General features: G+C 46.6%; 1 protein-coding gene across 1 annotated transcript in view; it reads right to left on the bottom strand.

Annotated features, from left to right (window-relative positions):
- Positions 1–5,718, bottom strand: part of CLDN14 (claudin 14) — a 36,823-nt gene extending 31,105 nt beyond the window's left edge. The window contains exons 1-2 of the mRNA XM_082722792.1: positions 5,614–5,718; positions 3,082–3,219 (exon numbers count right to left, since the gene is read on the bottom strand). The gene's annotated coding sequence lies outside the window, so the exon portion shown is untranslated. The remainder of the gene's footprint in view (positions 1–3,081; positions 3,220–5,613) is intronic.
- Positions 5,719–19,177: the final 13,459 nt, after the last annotated feature.

The raw sequence follows: 19,177 nt of genomic DNA, 5'->3' as shown, positions 1-19,177 counted from the left end.
CAATCTGCCTGCTAGAAATTCATACTACAGATATCCTCTTACAGCAAGCAAAGGCACACGTAACACAATATCCAGCACTCATTGGCTCTTTCTTCGAGGGATAAAACTAGATGAAACCAAGATGGCCTTCCATGAGACTAGTTAGCCGATGGCACCCCACACAGGAGAGAAGGCACCATTAAAAGGTTCAGTGCTCCTACAGGTAGTCATGCAGAAAGAGCTCCAAGACACAATTTTAAGAAGCCAGTTGAGTGCAATGGGTACAGTGTGATCATATTAGTGTAAAACAAGAAGTATATGCATTTTGATCATGCAAAGAGCCTTTCCGAAGGCTGTATAAAAATCTGTTCGCTGTGGTTACCTCTGGGAAGTGAAGTTAAGGGTCAAGACGAAGGAGAAAGACTTTTGTATCTGACATCACATGCTTCTGTTTCCTTTTTTAAGTAAAAACATGTATTAATATAACATGGAACAAGGTACCTATTGCAGAGAATAGAATCAAGAGCTATAAGAAATGGCAGCACATATCAGTCAGCCAAAAGTTACAACACGAGACAAAGGGCTGCATAAAAATTCAGTCATGCTGTAAAGGTCAAGAGACATCGACAAAGGGAAAAACACAACTCATAGATTGCCATCACCAGTGGCTGGTGAGTATTTTTAGTAGCAGGCAATGATCAGCCTCTGGGAACCATATAAACCTCAGTGGAAGGTGTGGCAGGGGAGCTGAGGCTTCCAGGTATCATAGCCATCACCAGGTCAAAGAGTCCAGGGACAACTGCCTCAGTATTTAATTACTCTGTGGACACAAAATGGGCAGAAAGGAGGTTGGGGTTGGTTAGTTGAATTAAAAAAAAAAAAAAGGTTATCTGGCCCTGTGTCCTGAATAGAGGGAGTGTCTTGGCCACCCGAAGCTCTGTTAACTTCTACAAATGAGGCATACGCATTTCCTGTTTAATTCTATTCTGCACGTGGCCAATTCACTGCGATACCCTTGGTCTCAGAAATAATATTCTTAGAAGTGGTATATAATCACTCTATTTATATATGTACATAATCCCAACCAGTGGGAGCTGGGGAGGGAAGCTCCCTGCCCACTTAGGGCCTTCAGCACAACACACTCTCCACTACAAGTCTTCTCAGGGCAGAGGCAGAATGAGTTCTACAAAACACACTGCTTGCTCTGCTTTGGGTTTTCTTCTGCCTTTTATCCCATATTCTAGGGAACAGTTTTGATTCGATGTTGCAGATCAAATGTGTTTAAGTGATCATTTTGGATTTGCTTCAGACAGACAAAGGAAGAATATTACGCTGGATATCCAAATGCCAGTTTCCAGGAAGCAAGAGCTGCTTTCATGGAAATGGTACAGGAGGCTGGAGCTGAAGTTCAGGGAGCCATAGGGGATGGGTGCAAGTGCTTTGCAATTGTAAGGAGCATCATAAGCAGAACTGCACAGCTGGGAGAGAGGACGGAGGGCCCCTGAAGGAAGGTCAAGGTAGAAGCCAGAATCAAGCTCATGAAGCCCTGCAGAGCCAGCTTTCCCAACTCCTACACACTGTCTGTGCCATGCCTACCCGATACTGTGTGTGTGGGGTGGGGGTAGGGGGTGGGGCCGGGACTGGCTGAGCCAGGAGTGGTGGGCACCGGCAGCCGGGCAAGCGGGACAACCCCCTCCCCCAGGATCATTACTGCTCAGGCCTCCTTCTACACTTGGAGGGAGGCTACACGTCCTGTTCGCCAGGGCAAGCCCGCTGAATGTCTGCTCCAGCCCCCGAAACGCCAGCAAGACAGAGACAACCGTCTTTTGCAGAACTGCCCTGGGGGGTGGGGTAGCTGGGGACAGGGAAGGTACTCGAATAGGGCCTGGAGGGAGGGGTGCCGAGGCCAGAGTGAGGACAGCGCCCTCTGACACAGGCCGGGTGCCCCGAATTGCCAGGCTTTTGTTTTGCTCACAGGGGCCTGCGGATTGGAGGCCAGAAATGAAGTCTCTGAGCCGAGGGGAGAGGCTGAAGCTGCCCCCAAGGGCCCTTCTTCCTGCTGGGCCCTCCCTTTGTTTATTCAGAGCACTCAGCCATTCCTCTGAGCAAATACTGAACAAATATTTTAAAAACCACCGTTTAAACAGTGTGGAATTATTTGCCTGTCTCCACCCGGGCCGGGCACAGCTGCTGCGCTCGCCACAGTGCACAACGCCTGTGGGCGGGAACTGCGGGGCTGGCAGCGGGCACTTCCGGCGGCGCCATCTTGCGAGGAGGCTGCGCTCCGACCTCCCGGAAGCTGCATGGACCAGACCTGCGCTCTGACCGGAAGTCACGTGCCCAGCGCCCCGGGGCAGCCTCGTTTTGGGCTAAGTCAGGAGAAGCTTTGATGTGTGGGCATGGAGCTTTCCAAGGGGAAAGGAGTCGGGATGAGATGGAACTTTTTAGACCCAGGGAAGGGGAGCCGTGGAGTGCTGGCTGTGGTGTTGTCTGAGCGTCTCCCGGGAAGAGGAGCAATGGACGGGCGGAGGCAGCGCCTGGAGGATGGGCTGCCGCTACCACATTGAAATTGTCTCTTAACAGCCTCAGGAGTCCGGAGGCGGTTCTCTCCGGGAGAGCAGTAGTGGCTCCCTCCGAGGCACTGGTTTCAGAGCGACACCCTAGAAACCGAGTCTGTTTGCCAGCCCCTGCCACGCTGCCCGGGGGAGAGATTCAGGGCCCTGCCTGAGACCCGCTTCCTCCCGCGGGGGCTCAGCAGAGACGTCCGGCCTCGGCTAGAGCCCGCGGTGTGAACGCCCAGAGCCCCGTTAAATCCAGGGCTCGGTCGTGTTGTTGGCCTCCGGATCCTCAAATGCGGGGTGCACAGCTCCCGCTCCGCTCCCCTGAGCACTGAGCTGCTCGGGGCACTCTCCCATCAGCCCGACTGGAAAAACCGGAAAAGCAAGGGTAGCTGCCCTCAGAGGCAGCGTGGGTATTTTCTTTCCTTTTGGCCAGTGCAAGTTTAACTAGAAACTGGAATAATAATTATAATGATACATGTTTACAGGTTTTAACTAATTGATCCCTTGGAGTCCTCTTCTGGGGGGAAAGCGTTCTACCCACCTCATACATCAGGAAAACAAGAGGCCATATGGTTGCGCTGGGCTGGGTGGTCGCTGGTGTCAGTAGGAGAGTGGAGACGTCGGTGTCAACAGTTCTTGACTTCTTGGCTTGGGTCCAGATTGCTGGGTCTTGCAGCCCCTGGAAAGGGGAACACATGAGAAACTGACGTGGACCAGACCATAAACTACCAGGAGCAGTTGGCTCTACTCAGGGCCCTGCCTGTGCCTGTTTCTCTTGGAAAGACGGGCTTGGAGAGGAGGAAAACCCATTTCTTCAGGAGTGTTTTGGCCATCTTTAATTACCAGTTAAAACAAAAACATTCTGTAGAGAAAACTCCACTTGAAAGAAAACTCCCAAGTTGCTGTGAAGGTTTCATCTTTCCCTTTTGAATTCCAGGGTCTGCAGCCATATAATCCAATGCTGGCCTGAAAAAATATTTGTCTACAGAAACACCCACATGAGGTGAGGGGGACATCGGTGCCAGGGCATGGAGGTGGAACCTGTATGGTAGCTCCCAGCCAAGTCCCTAAAAATCAGGCTCTGACCTATTTGTTATGAACCCTCTTAACCCTTTGTAACAAAGGTATCTAGATTTTTCTCCCGATTCTACCTTCCCCATCTGCCAGCAATAGCTTCCTCAACAAATTTGGGTGAGATGGTGAGTGTAAGTCTGGCCTGAAGGGCCATAAAGATCTTCAGTGATCATGACTATTTCAAGTTTGGGGAGGTGGTACAGACACAGAGGGGGCAGGTTGGGAATCCTCCAACCCTGACATATGAAGACGCACACAGAGGCAGGCAAGTCAGCAAAGAAATGTAGGCTGGGTTCCCAGAGAAAATTGCTTGTGTGTGTGTGTTTGTTGGTTTGTTTTTTTTAAATAAGTGAGCAGAAGGGTCAAGTACAATTCTTTCAGAGTATAACAAGACATACTCCCAGCCCTTTTTGGAAGAATACCCTTACCATCTCAATAGATTCTCACCCTGAACCCATAATAGGCATTTACTTAGTCTTGATCCCATATTACCTGGTGGTGGTGTCCAATATTTCATATATGGGTACCTTATTTCCCCAAACACTTGGAGACTTTTCAATAGTAGGGACCAGAGTTTTCATAATCAATACTAATTAAAATGATTGATCAAAAAGTTTCCCCTTGTGTGTTATCAGCTGAGGAACATAAACTAATTTCAGTTTCATTCCTATTGCTTGATTTCCTTTCATTGTTCCAAGTTTCCTGTTAAGGCCCAAACTTTGAGAGTCTTCCCCAATGCAAAGAGCACATCTGGGAGACATGTGTTTCATTTCTTTGCTTTTTCACAATGGTAATTTTTTCAGCTACCACAGGAAGCTCATGGATTCAGAAGTACAAGGAGCCCCACCAAGGCCTAAGACGATATCCATTGATGCTATCAGCAGGTCTGAATGCCAACATCTGCTTAAAGAGTGATTGCCTTGAGAGGTTCATTTGGTTGGTCTGTTTGCAAGTGATAACCTCATATTGAAGTAATTTCTCCCCACTAAAGGGTCTAGAATAGGTTCAGTTGTAATCTATTTTATGTAGTTGTGACTGCCTTAGGAAACCTGGAAAGGGTTATTAAGAATGTGTATCTAAGCAAATGGATAACTTTTCCAGCTCAACAGTCTGTGAACACCATTAGTAGCCATTGAAATGGTTCTCCAGGAAGTGTGGGCTGTTAATAACTCTGCCCCGATGTTCCTATGAGCTGAACAATGAGATAATGTATAACTTTGCAAGTACCCCAAGTGCTCTGAATTGACAACCGCTCAGATAGATTGAGATGTTGTGCTGTCCTGTACCCAGAAAATACTACCAAAGGAGCAGTGGAAAATTATCAACTCTCTCTTGCTAATAGATTTATTTGTCACTCTTGTTGGTAGACAAAAGAATTACAAAGTGATAAGCTGTGTACCTTTACTGGCTCAGAGAACAGCTCCTCGTCAGGCCACTAGAAGTACTAAGACAGCTAAGGGAGAGAGAATCCTCCCATCAATAGCTGTTAATTGACTTTCGTTTTGTAGGAAAATATTATATTAAGTGCCTGGATATAGAAAGAAAAATATGTCCTTGGAATGTTTGTGCTCCAGCTAGAAAGATAAGGCACAAGATTGAAAGGCTACTTAAAATATAAGGCAATGGAATATCTACCTTTGGGATAATATTCAGTCATTACAATGAATGAAGTGGATCTAGAAGTACTGAGAGCTAAGTGGGAAAAGGCCAGAAGCAGAGCAAGATACCACTTATGTAAAAATGAAAGTAAAGCATCTATGTGTGTATGAACATAGGCTTATAGGCAAATGCATAAAGGGGATAGGACAAGGACACACCAAAATTGAGACAGAAGTTCCTTCTGGGAAGGAAAGTGAGATTGGGGGAGGGTAGTGCAAGACACAGTTCATATTTCTACTCCACATACTTCCGTGTTGAATAAGTTACTCAGAGCAAGAAGATATTTATGTATTTCTTATGTAAAAAAGGAAAAGGGTAAAAAATATAACAAAGCACGTACATGATAAACAGCAAAGGGTGACCCCAAAGTTTAGTGTGGTGGTCTTGCAAACTCTGCAACTGCCCCCCATCCCTTCTCCTTGTCTTCAGAGCCCGGCTTTGCTCAGGAATGGGTGTATATGTCTCCAGAGACACCTGAAAAAAACCAAAATAATGGAGGTTCCAACTCTCTTCAGTGTTTCCTTGAGCTTGATCATAGGATATAATCAGGGCCAGTGAGAATCAAAGGGTTGCCCAGGGGACCACTGGTTAAGCTTCTCTCCTCTTGAAGAGAGGAGCAAAAAAGATAAAGCACCTCTTCCTTCTGCTAGGTACTGCAGTGTCTGGATGTGAGTACTGGCAGGTGGCGACCACCTTGTTCCTTAGGGAGCTACCCCAGCGACCAAGCCAAACACTGAGGATGCTGGCAGAAGAGAAACCTGAGTCCTTGAAAAAAAATTATTGAGCCAATGAATCAACTGACCCAGAGCTGCCCTGCCTCAGGACTTCTGCTCCAGTGAGAGAACACATTTTTCTTTTTGTTGAGGTGGGGTTATGTGTTGCAGCCCAATGCAACCTGATGGACATATCAGTCAACAGGAGTCCTGTCTGAGGCCTCAAACCCTTTGGGCACATCTGAGGGGACCTTTGGGTCCTCAGCAAGATGGCTTCTTGGTACTAGAACCTACTCCCAAATGGGGAAGGGGTCATGAAGTCTTTGGGTGGGAGGAGACTAGAAACTCATCCTGAGACAGAGACCCACACCCCTGGCATGTCAGTGGGTGAGCAGGGCTGCCCAAGGTAGGAGGATATAAGACAAATAGCCCCACAATTGCCCCCTGGGGTATTTGATACAAGTTCCTAACAGAGGCATGAACTTTGCAGGGCCCAAACCCATCACATCAAAGGCTGTTTGGAGGAAATGTTTCCTTTTCTTGGAGCAGAAAGCCCTCCAGTGCTTCTGGGGGAGTGGGAGAGAAGGACATCAGCTGATTCCTGAGAGCGGGAATGAGTGTGGGGTTGGGCAGTGGCCGCCCTGAGTAGGACCTCAGGCTTGCAGAGCCCAGGCCTGGCAGCAGTGAGATAAATCAGTCTGGAGGGAGCTCACAGCAGTGGACACTGAGGAAGAGGTGGGAAAGGCTGGGAGTCTGCCTGCTGCAGGTGTTCCCAGGATCACCCCCAACATTTCCCTGGAAGTGATGATCATTTTGACTGGTTTGTAGAAGGGTCTACCTGAATCAAACTCCAGCCCCCAAACTGCTGTTGACTTAAAATGTTTTAAACTGGGTGGGGGGCACCTGGGTGGCTCAGTGGGTTAAGCCTCTATCTTCAGCTCAGGTCATGATCTCAGGGTCCTGGGATCGAGTCCCACATCGGGCTCTCTGCTCCACAGGGAGGTTGCTTCCTCCTCTCTCTCTGCTTGCCTCTCTTCCCACTTGTGATCTCTCTCTGTCAAATAAATAAAATCTTAAAAATAAGTGTCTTAAACTGGGATAATTCCTTGCAGTGTGTTGGAGCTAGCCCCGGAAGGGAGGGCAGGGAAATGAAATCTTACTTATTGTGGTTGCTTGAGAGAGAGAGGGAGGAGGGCGTGGAGAGACAAAGAAAGAGAAAGATGATTTTTAGTCCCAAACACCCACCAGGGGGATGGCTGGTTTCGACTTGGGCTCTGAACACCAGACCTTGCATGGAGGTATCTGTTTCTTTTCCTAGTCTCACCTCCAGTTTGAAATCAATCACCCTGCTCACTTCTTGGAGTGAAGTCAAGGAAGGCTTACTGTTAAATCATAAACTCTGAGGTTGAGGTGGGGGCTGGTTTCAAACTGCTCTGTGGAACTCTAAAGTGATGTGACTGTGCCCCGGGGTCCTCACATACTCAACTCCAATCTCATTAAAACATTTTCCCACTCCCCACCCAGTAGGATGGCTATCAAATATATATAATCATATATATAACAGAAAAATTAAAAACAAGTGTTGGTGAGGATGTAGAGAAAGTAGAACCCTTGGGCATTGCTGGGGGGAATGGAAAATGGTACCATGTCTTTGGAAAATGGTACGGAGAGTCCTCAAAAAATTAAACAAAAAATTACTATCATATAATCTAACAATTCCACTCCTAGAGGTATATCCCCAAAGTTGAAGGCAAGGATTCACACAGACATTCATATTCCCATGTTCACAGCAGAAGTATCTACAATAGCCAAAATCTAGAAACAACTCAAATATCCATTGATGAATGAATGGATAAACAAATGCGGATACACACACGACAGACTATTACTCAGTCTTTAAAAGGAATGAAGTTCTGATACATACCACAACGTGGAAGACCCTCAGAAACATTTTGTTACATGAACTAAGCCAGACACAAAAGGACAAACTGCATGATTCCATGACATAGAAGGCACCTAGAGGAGTCAAATTCATAGAGAAAGAGAGTGGAATAGGGGCTTCCCGGCGCTGGGGAGGCAGCAATAGGGAGTTAGTGTTTAATGGGGATAGAGTTTCTGTTTGGTGTAATGGAAAAGTCCAGAAATGGATAGTGGTGATGGTATGAATATATTCAATGTCACTGAATTCTACACTTAAAAACTGTTAAAATGATAAATTTTATGTTACATATATTTGACTGTAATTTTAAAAATTAAAAGAATTCTAATAATTGAAAACTATAATAAAAACATCATAAGTGGGGTGCCTGGGTGGCTCAGTTGGTTAAGTGTCTGCTTTCAGCTCAGGTCATGCCTCAGGGTCCTGGGATGGAGCCCTACATCTCTACATCTCTGCTCAGCAGGGAGTCTGCTGCCCCCCTCTCTCTGCCTACTTGTGATCTCTCTTTGTCAAATAAAAAAATAAAACCTTAAAAAAAAAAACACAAGACATCATCAACATTCAGATACCCAAAAATATACTGTTTATACATCAGAGACCATTTGTGTGTTAATTTGGGCTTCTTTCTTGCTTTCTCTTTGTGCCCTCTCAGGAATGAAGCTTCTCCTGGCATTTGTCAGAGAGAGAGATCACGTTTATTACAAATATGCCAGTGGTTACGATGTTTGTATCTCCAGCACTAATCCTTTAAAAACTCAGACTTACTCTTCTCCACTCAGATAAAATTGTGGGAGCATAGCTGTGACCTGCTCTTGACCCTGCCACAGAGCTTGTTGTATAAAAATACCTGTGATGTGCACGATCATATTCTATTTGTCATTTATTTAAGTTTCTGGTGCATCATATATGACTTTTATATTTACAAATATGCGACTTTTATTATTTACAAATAAGAATATAAACTACCGTCAGATATTGTCAGTGCTCTGCTGTGTTAGAGAAGCTTTGCTCTCTCTCCTTTTTCAAGCATTGGACAGTTTAATCAAAGAGCATCTTGACACAGTCATCTGGAACTTTCCCTTGATTTTCATATTCATCAAAACATACAAATGTTATTCATTTGAACTCATAAAATAAAATTTTGCTAATAAAATACTATGTTTGCTTTAAATGTTGGGATTTCTATCAGATTTGAATTCCAAAAAGTTTTTGCTGAGAGAAGTTGTTTCCAAAGCACTGTATTTGCTCAAATCCCACTTGACTCAATTTGATAAATATTTATCGAAGCCCTTGTTCAATTGTTAGCTGAACACACAATAAGTTCACGGGGGATGAAAAGTAAGAGAGTTCAATTCACACTGACTGCAAGATAGAAATGCTTTTTACATTTTAAATGGTTGGGAAAAAATCAAAAGAAGGGTAGTATTTCATGACACTGAAAAATTATATGGAATTCAAATTTTAGTGTCCATAAATAAAGTTTTATGGGGACACAGTCACATTCACTCATTTTTGTATTGTCCTCACTGGTTTCATCCTACCACTACAGAGTTGAGTAGTTGTGACAAAGACTATGTAGTCCCAAAGCCTAAAATATTGACTATCTGGTCCTTTACAGAAAGAGTTTGCCTACCCTTGGATTAGACAATGGCTATCTATCCAGTGAAGTCTGAATATTGAGACCTGAGAAGCCCACCAAAAATCCTGATGTTGCCAGCATTGGTTAGGGGTAGAGGAGGAGAGGGATGTTACATCACAGGCAGTACATCTGGATCAGTGGTTCTCCAGCTTGGGCAAAACTAGCCTCCTCTGAGACATCCAGAAGCATGTGGACACAACTTCTGCTGTTCCAATCATGGGGATACCCTGGATGCTATGCGGACAGGGACTTGGGATCTTAAATACCTGACAGTGTATGGGAAAGATCTGCACAGAATTGTTCTGCCTTAAACATCAATGGCACGTCCACTGATAAACAGCGATCCAGAGTCACTGTGACGGTTGATCTTACGTGTTGACTGAATTGGCCATGTGACTGGATATTTGATTAAACATTATTCTTTGAATTTTGAGTAAAGCAGATTACCCTCCATAATATGGGTGGGCCTCACCCAATCACTTGAAGGCCTTAATAGAACAAAAAGTTACCTCCCTGAGCAAGAAGGAATTTTACCCTATAGATGGCCACTGGATTCAAACTGCAACTCCTCAGGAATTAAAATGTGGAAATCTGTTCCATCTGTTTCCATCTCCTCATCTCATTCTCTACTGCAACAAAAACCATTTTTCTGGTCAGCTTTTCCTGCTACCAGGGAAGGACACATGCTGATGTTGATGCCATTGACCAGAGGGGCTTCTCCATTGCCTCCTGCCACTCAGTTCGGAGCTTTCCCAAGAGGGAGTTTATAGAGCACAGAGTCACGGGAGGACACACGATTCAATGCAAGAGGTACAGACATCCAGAGAGCATTTCAGAGTCCTGGAGATGCTCTAACTATCACCACGAACTAAGTGGCTTAAAACAATAGAAACATACTCTCTCACAATGCTGGAGGCTGCAAGTCTGACATCAAGGTGTTGGTAGGATCATGTGCCTTCTAAAGATTCTAGGAGAGGGCCCATTCTTGTCTCTTCTGGGGCTTCTGGGGCTCATCCAAAATCCGTGGCACTCCTTGGCTTGTGGACTCAACACTCCAGTCTCTGAGTCTGTTTTCTCATGGCCATCTTCCCTCTGTGTGTCTGTGTGTCCAGATCTCCCTCTCTTTCTAAGGATGCCAGTCAATGGATTAGGATCAGTATTGCCTCATTTCAACTCCATTATATCTGCAGGAATCCTACTTCCAAACAAAGCCACATTCACAGCTATCGGGCTTAAGATTTGAGAACCTCCTTTGGGGGGACACAATTTCACCCACCACAGATGCAGGCTCCATACTTCTAAACAATCCACCAGAAGCCACATAGAGCATCTCTTTCTGGGGCCATTGAAGCCCCACCCTCCTGCCATTTGTGTGCACACAGGTGCCATTCCAGAGGCCCTGGGCAGAGAATGGAAAAGGTCATCCACTCTTATTGGACATCTGGTAGGAGGGAGCTAGTGGCTAGTATGCCCTCCTCTTACCTCCCCCCACAGAGCAGCCTTGCTGTTCTGCAGAGAGGCTCTTGTGGGATCCGATGCAAGGCTGGGCTTTGTAGCCTGGGCAGCAGGTCACTTCAATTCCTGAGCCACACAGAACAGGCAGCCCAGAGTGACAGTGGCTTGGGGGATGGCCAGACTTGCTCAAAAAGCTATCATTTCAGAAAGAAAGGGGAAAAAAAATAACATCTACCTTTTTATTATTTTTTTTTTAATAGGCACTGAGAATCAAAGCTTTAAAAACTTGGCAATGACCACAGATTGTCTGACGTGGAGCTGGTCTGTACAGATCAGCCTCTTCAACCAACAGGCCCTCCCGCAGGCTGCTGGTGGAAATGCCATTGGCTTGCCTGGGAGAAACCTCGATTCACATGGGTCCTGCTGGTTCCCGAGCAGGGGCAGGGAGGGCAAGAAGGAGAACAAAGGTAGGGAGTGAGTAGAAACATTTTCTGAAGGTGGTTTCATCCTCTCCCAGCTTCCTGATACGCAGGAGAGGAGAGTTAAGGGAGGGACCTGCTGAATATGTATTGAAGACGGAAAGACGGCCTCAGACATACCATCTTGTAACTAGAGCCACACAAACCTCTACTTCTGAATGTTCCCATGGCAAAGACACAGATTTTCACAACATTTCAAGAAAATCCTGAAATTGAGTCCTGTAGACGGCTTGGAATTTTTTTGGCCAAGGAAATAATATTCCATGCATCAGAGGTGCATCTGTGTGGGCAGATGTCCTGGGACCAATGGAGGGAGCTCCAAAGCTGGTGGTCACTGCTGGGGGTTGGGGCTGGAATGCAGGCGGGAGGGCCAAGTCCCCCTGCTGCAGAGGCACTGCTGGGCCGGGGGCCCAAGGCCAGAGATGGGGAGCAGCGGGGTAAGGATTCAGGAATGCGTTTATCTTCCCCAACCCCACTCCTTACTTCTCGATGGAAATGGCAGCATTGGCGTGATTTCCCCACCAAAAATCACATTGAAGAATATTTGGTGTTTTATTTAATTATTTAAAAGATTTTATTTATTTATTTGAGAGAGAGAAAGAACGAGAGAGCTCAAGGGAGGTGGGTGTGGGGGGAGGGATAAGCAGATCCCCGCCAAGCAGGGAGCCTGACGCGGGGCTCAACCCCAGGACCCTGGGATCATGACCTGCAATGAAAGAAGACACTTAACTGAATGAGCCACCCAAGCACCCCAATATTTCATGTTTTATGCACAGAGTCCAGTGGTCATTATCATGCCCTTAGGCTTTAGAATTTTCCATCAACAGCAAAACATCAGCTAAAAAAAAAATCCTTATCAAATCGTTATAGGAAGTTTATTCATGTTCTAACTTCAAAAAAAAATAAAGGCCTGGGCCTCCACGCGGAATCTTTGCACTCCTCCTTGTGGATTAAACTGATCCCCAAACTGAGAAAGTGGCAGGCTTGTGGCACCTAGACTTCTTATAAAATCCATCTTCTTTTCATGTCCAATATAATCAAGGCAGCCACACCCCACCCTCAGCCAGTCTGGCCTTTCTTTCTCCAACTTCAGACCCTACTTTATGCAAGAATATATATAATTACCCTGGTAGGCTCAGAGCCTGTCTTGAAATAAAGCATCAGAACCACAAGGGAGAGACTCAAACCCAAATTGTGCATCCTGACTTGGCACATGTCCTTCCTTGTCTTCACTTGTTAACTTGGGGAGGCCCTGAGAGCTCCCCAGGATGGGTGGGGTGTGTGTGCAAACATTCCTGCCCCAAGCCCTGCAAAGGCCCAAGGAGCAGAGCCCAGAACTCCCCTGGCCCGCACCTCAGCCCCTTTGGAGACAGAAGTACAGCTCTGCCCATTCCAGCTGCCTCCATGCTCACGCCACTCTCACAAACCCCAAGCAACAGCATCTGGAGGACGCTGTGATATATGGTGCCTTTCAGAGAACAGGATGCAGATGTGTGGGGGAGGGTAACCCGAGAACTGTGCAAGAAGATGCTTCTGTCCCCGGAGTTTAACACATAAATCACAAACCACAAGTTCAGATTGGAAGGAAAGTATTGACATTTCTCTCTTTCCCTAACTCTGGCCTTTTGTGCTCAAGGTAAGTTTGAGAGGACTATAGCTTGGACCCAGATGACCTCTTCCCGTCCTGTTTCAGCCCTCTGCTGGGTCTGCTACAAATAGTAAGTATGTCTGTCTCGGTGACAAGGTCATGAGCCGTAAGGACCGTGCCTTTATGGTCCCGCCACTGGCCAGCTACAGATCCCTAGTGTTGATGCGTGGTCTTTCTGGGGAGCAGAAGGGATTTGCTAGGGGAAGGGGAAGCTGAGATGGTACACACAGAGGTTGGTGGACATCCATAGCATTGGAGAAATATAGCCTGAAACCAGTCAGGGCATTCGGAATGGACCACCCCCCACCCCACCCCATCCTGTCCAGCCACACTCATTGTCGTGAATGGACACTTTCCCTACCTCGTGCTTCCACCCTCCCAACTACAAGGAGCAGGGAATGAGCCTGGGTGCACCCACGAGTCCCACACACAGAGGGCTACAGGTGCTGTCACCTTTGTGTCTTTCTGATCGCCTTTGCACAGAGCAAACAGACAGTTTCAAATAATAGGTTGGTGTCCTGTGCATCATGCCATGTCTGTCCCAGGTTTTAGATCCTTCTCTTGAAATTCCATTGGGATACAAATAAATGGGGTATGTGTGTGACAAATGGAATATTCTTCAGCTAAATTGTTTGGATGGTCTGTGTTCACCTAAACTTTGGCAAACAAGGAATTGCACTCAGAACTTCAACTGTATAATAAAGTGATTAAGGAAGTTTCCCACTTCAGGTGGAAAGTGGATTAGGCACATCCTATGTGATGGACAGTAGACAGAATGGAGAGACAGGTGACCTCAGTCCTGGGGTCAACTGTCCTCTACGAGCACAAGGAGCCCTCTTGTCAGTCCAACTCCTGCAGCAGGGCAAGCTGCTGGCCATGGTCATCTGCCACTAATCTTAACCTGCACCAGGGAAATGGGGAGTCCGTTACACTGAGAAATGAGGCTCCCCTCCCTGCAAACGAGGCTTCACATGACCCTGGTAGAAGATGAGGAACGAGGAGAATTGTTAGTATGGGTGCCACGTGACAGCCAGGATTATAAATCCATACCCTGTGGGACCTGGGCCCACTGGGGCAAATGCAGCCATTGGTGTTCAAATATTACATTCAGACACAGCCACGGTCACCTTCCAATAGGACCAGTAGGCACTGTTATGAGGAGAAATGGGACCCCTGCGGAGATATTCTACCCTATGCCCTCAGCACCGGGCCATGATACACAGTGGGACTAGCACCAGGGTGAATGAGGGGGCAGAAATGCTCACCTTCTCTCAGGTCATTCTGGGTGCATGCTGGGACCCAATGCCCAGATGCAAGGGGCTTTCTACTTGGCCTTCCCTCCAATGCTGGGCACCTTGACTCTCACCTTTGGAGTTCTGGGCCCTCTGAGAGCCTCTCCTGTCCTGCTGCCCATGGCAGCTGCTCTGTGCACCCTTACACAGCTGAGTGGACCGTCCACCCGCACAGAGGTGCTCTGTGAAACATACCAGTCAATCACGTCCCAGAGAGGATAAAGGCGGGGTTGGCCAGACCACTCAATAACCAATTACACACTGACCCCTAGTCGAGGTCCAATCCTGGGACCTCAAGAGAAATATAAGACGGAGACCCAATGGTCAAGAACATGTAGTTGTGCATGGAGCCAGAACTGAGGAGCACGTAACGAGAAGATGTCAGTCTTCTGGAATATGCTGGAGGAGGGGAACCGCGCTTGGTCTCGAGAGATGAAGTCGTTGAGCTCACAGCACGGAGAAAGGGAAGGTTCTGTGGCTGGGGAGCAACAAGTGACCAGGGAGGGGTTGAGCATAGGATGAGAGGCCCATAGCCAAGTGAGAAGCCCATAGCCAAGACAGGGAATGCTGGTGACAATAGAGGAGCCCACACAGGGCTGGAGGCATCAGGGAGGCTAACCTGAGGGGAATTTTGGAAACTGGGCTGAGACTCCAAATGGTGACTTTCTGACCGGAGGAGCAAAGGCAGGGAAGGGCAGCCACCTGTGGGATGCCTGGAGCGAGGTGCTCTCTGGACAGCGTCAGGGGTTGCCTGGTAAAGTTCTCCCTCCTCCTGACAAGATCTGACCCACCAGCTACAACAGTGCTGGGGAGCCATGGGTACCATCAGTTTCCTTCCTGGGAATCGTCTGCTGCAACTTTTGAACATGGTTTAGAACAGAGTTATTGCAACTTTAGAACATGAGCTGGGCCCCCTTGCCTGGCCCACTACCCCTTCCACTGTGGGCTCCTGGGCTGGAGGGAAGCACACCAGGAGGGGAAAAGGCACGTTTTTTTTTTGGCCAACCCAGCCTCCCCCTTCTGACCTTTTCTCCATCAGTGCTGTCCTTCCACTTGGGCATGCAGAAGCCTTCTAGTCTTTCCTTCTTCCCAGAGTCATAGATTCCACGGTTGGAAGGAACTTATAGGAGGGTCACCTAGTCCAGAGGTCAACAAACTTCTACCGTAATGAGCCAGAGAGTAAATATTTAAGGCTTTGCGGGCCATAGAGTCTGTTCCCACTGCTCAACTCCGCTGTTATAGTGCGAAAGCAGCCATGACAAAGAGGAAGCGAATGGCATGGCTACGTTCCAATAAAACTTTATTCATGAAAACAGGCAGGGGGCCGGGTCATAGTTTGCCAACCCTGGAGGTAGGATTTGACATTCTCATTCTACAGAGGGTAAAGCCGAACCCAGAGGAATGAATTGACTCGACCAAAGACTCGGGGAACAGAAGGTGCAGTAGAGCAGTCCTGATGTTTGTGTTTTCACTGAAGTGGAGAAAATAAAAAACAGATGGACTTTCTTGTTTGTTTCTTTGGATTAATTCAAATAAACTAACATCCTGCCAGGTAACTACAGCTCTCTGTACACGTGAGATGGGCCCCAGTGATAACACCTGAGACAAATTTCACTCCAGTTTAATTATGACCGATCTTGCCCCACCTGCTGACGTCTTCCACGTGCTGCGTGAGATTCTCAGCACCGGCGGGTCCCTTCCCCGGACCGCAGGGCCGGTATGCCTACTCCTGAGACGTGGGGCTTCGATGGATAAAACCTCCGCTCTGAGGACCCCTGGAGAAGCACTGGGTTTCCCCAGCGTTTTGGTCATGCTCGCAGTAAGAGCCTCTTTCTCTTGTCATTGTCAACTATGGGAACCGTGCACCCCAAATAAGAAGAAAGCACCACTCTCAAAGGGAAAACGTGGGGCTCCGTGGCACAAACGGACCAACGTCGTGATGCTTAACTGTCCTTCCTTTTGGACGTGATAATTTCGTATTTTTGGACCACCCTGTCAGCACGTCAGATTTAAAACATTACACGTGGAATAATGAAAAATTGCCAACATCTCACCACCGTCTTTTGATTAATGGGTAGTTCCTTAGAGATTGATCAGTTTGTTTGATTTTGTTACTCAGAGTGACGGATGGCGATTTTAAAAAATACTTAGCTTTAGAATTACCATACATGAGATAATTTTCCTACGCCTTGTGTAGCCCCGTCTAGAATAATTGGACTTTATTGCCTTCCTTCCATGCATGAACTGAGGTTCCCTGGAGAAGCAAAACAGATTCAGACTTTGTTGCTTTAATATTTCCACGTAGATCAGCTGCTGTATTCATAGAGCGGCTTTGGCCAGATGGCCAGCCAGCCTTGTAGTGACATTTCCCATTTCCCGTCCATTACTCACCCATGGAAAATAATGTGATGTGAATTCCCCATTTTGGGTCATATGTGGTTATAGGCTTGTTGTACCTGCACTAAAGATAAATGACTTATCATGCAATAATTTCTTAACTCTCTAGGGAGAAAATAGGAGAAACAACAGTTCACCATGTTTGGCAGGAAAAGGAACCGTCAATGTTAAGGTATTCACCAGGACAGCTAAATTTAATTTCCTAATTTTTTTTTTTTCATATTGCTTATTTTCTGTTACTTAGAGAGAAAGAAAAGCTTGTTTTTGCTGTTGAAGATAATTAAGCTCGGGTTTGAGAAGGGGTATCACCAGGATGTCCTTTTTCTAGACCCCAGTACGGTGCAGAGCTGGGGTGACAAAAATTAATGGAAAAAATTCCAATGGGATCATCCAGACTGACTCGTTGAATTCTTGTTCAACGTCGCGTTAGAATTTTTACTTTTAAAAATATTAGTTATCACTCCTCGACGTTTGACACAACGTTGTCATCCTTGGTTTTCAACCTCTCTGTTTGATTCGCCCCTGAAGTTAATTTTTTAAACTAACACTCCCTTTAATTACCGTTAAAGATGAGCAAGTAGTAAGGATAACATTAAGAATAAAGTATGCACAATCAAAGCTAACGTTTCTTCAATCCTTACCATGTGCTCGGCAGTGTGGCAAGAGTTTGCCCACTTAAGTCATGTCGTTGAGCCTGCTGTCCTTTGGGACAGGTACTGTTATCACCCTCCGTTTCCCAGCAGGACAGGTGAGACTGGAGAGGAGCACGAGCCTGCCCACGTCCCACAGTCTGGGTGGGATTTGAACTCACATATCTGATTTTAAGCTTTTAACTTCTGTGCACTGGGGTAGGCCAAAGTGGTAGGCCACCCTTCTTTCTGGAACATTCCAATTTTTCCCTGGTTTCTACTTCCTGGTTTCTGCTCTTCCTGCTGGGCTGCGGGTCCCTTCCTGACTGATTCTCACAGGAGGGCAGAGCTAAGGAGCCAGGCTGGGGTCCTTTCCCCATCAGTCAATTCCAAGGAATGTGGGTCCCTTGAACCATCCCATTTATAGAAGGGGCGTCTGTCCCTGTCCTGAAGACGGGTGACTCACCGGGCTCTAGTCTGGCTGCTGGCAAATCAGTTTTGCTCAATGAAATAATCTACAGGTTGGAGGCAGCAGAAGGCTCTGGAAGCTGCAGAAGTTTCTGGAAATGACTTCCTCCTTCCTCCGCTCCTCCATCCCTACCACAGGCAGAGTCTGTTACGGGGTGAGCTGCAACCTTGCCAGGACACTCCATCCACCAAGCCCAAGGAGAATGCGAGTCAGGCTGTACCTGACAACATTTAGCAACAGAACTCAAACAAAGAAGGTCACCTGCCCGCCAGTTTACCCCTTTTATAAACTCATTTGTATTCATCCAGACGGCTGTTTTGGCTAGAAAGAAATGCTTCCTCCTCACTAGAATTACAAATAATTTGAGCAGAAAGCTACAGGCAAGACATATTAATCATGTTTGAAAGGATGCATCTTTTCATACAAAGGGTTTGCTTCAACTAAGGGGGAAAAAAATAAAGACCAAAAAACTTTCCCTGATCTGTACCTATATTTACTGGCGGTTCTAACACAGAGAAAACGCACAGCTTGCTTTATTTCTTTATCTCCTCCCCACATCCCCCGCAGGTGAGAAATCCAGTCCTTATCCCATTGATGAGCCCTTTTGATCAGTCTGCCTCAGTAACTGTATGGGGTTCGGAGGAATGACCTACTATGGAAATTTTTCTATAATATTTTCTTTTATCCCTTATTTGTACTCGTTAGTCTAAAAACACAACCTTACCCAACAAATGAAATAAGTGTATTAAGGAATTAAGGAAATGCCTTATACTGCTAACATATAGTTCGTATGTTATGTTAACGTCATGTCTGGATGCCAGCTAAATCCGTCCCTCTCTGAGGATCGTGCAAAACAGATGCCCGAGTGAGCCACTCGCGGGAGGTAGATTTTAATAGGATGATTAAAAGGGTTAGCATTTCCATGATTGGTTTATGCTTCACCCTCCACTTCTGTTAAAGATTAAATCTTCACATCAGGCTGTAGCTCAAAGGCAGGTTTGGGAGGAGTGTGGAGTATTTTCTTTCTTTAAAAAAAAAAAAAACCGACAAAACAACAAACCCTCCTAGATAGAGTTAAGTTTATTTTTAACAGGAACAGAAGCACGGTGGGAAGCTGGTTTGCAGATTCCATTTCCTTCACAGACCGTGCTCTGCAAACAAAAAAAGCTGCCTTGAGTCTCCTTAGGGGAAAAGTGTGCTGGGGGGTGCTCTGGGGCAGCTCCCCGCTGTGCAGGGGCCCCGGC

The sequence above is a fragment of the Mustela nivalis genome, assembly GCF_964662115.1.
Source record: "Mustela nivalis genome assembly, chromosome: 1".
NCBI lineage: Eukaryota > Metazoa > Chordata > Mammalia > Carnivora > Mustelidae > Mustela > Mustela nivalis.
Note: the sequence above shows the minus strand (reverse complement) of the source record. Positions and strands in the feature narration are given on the sequence as shown.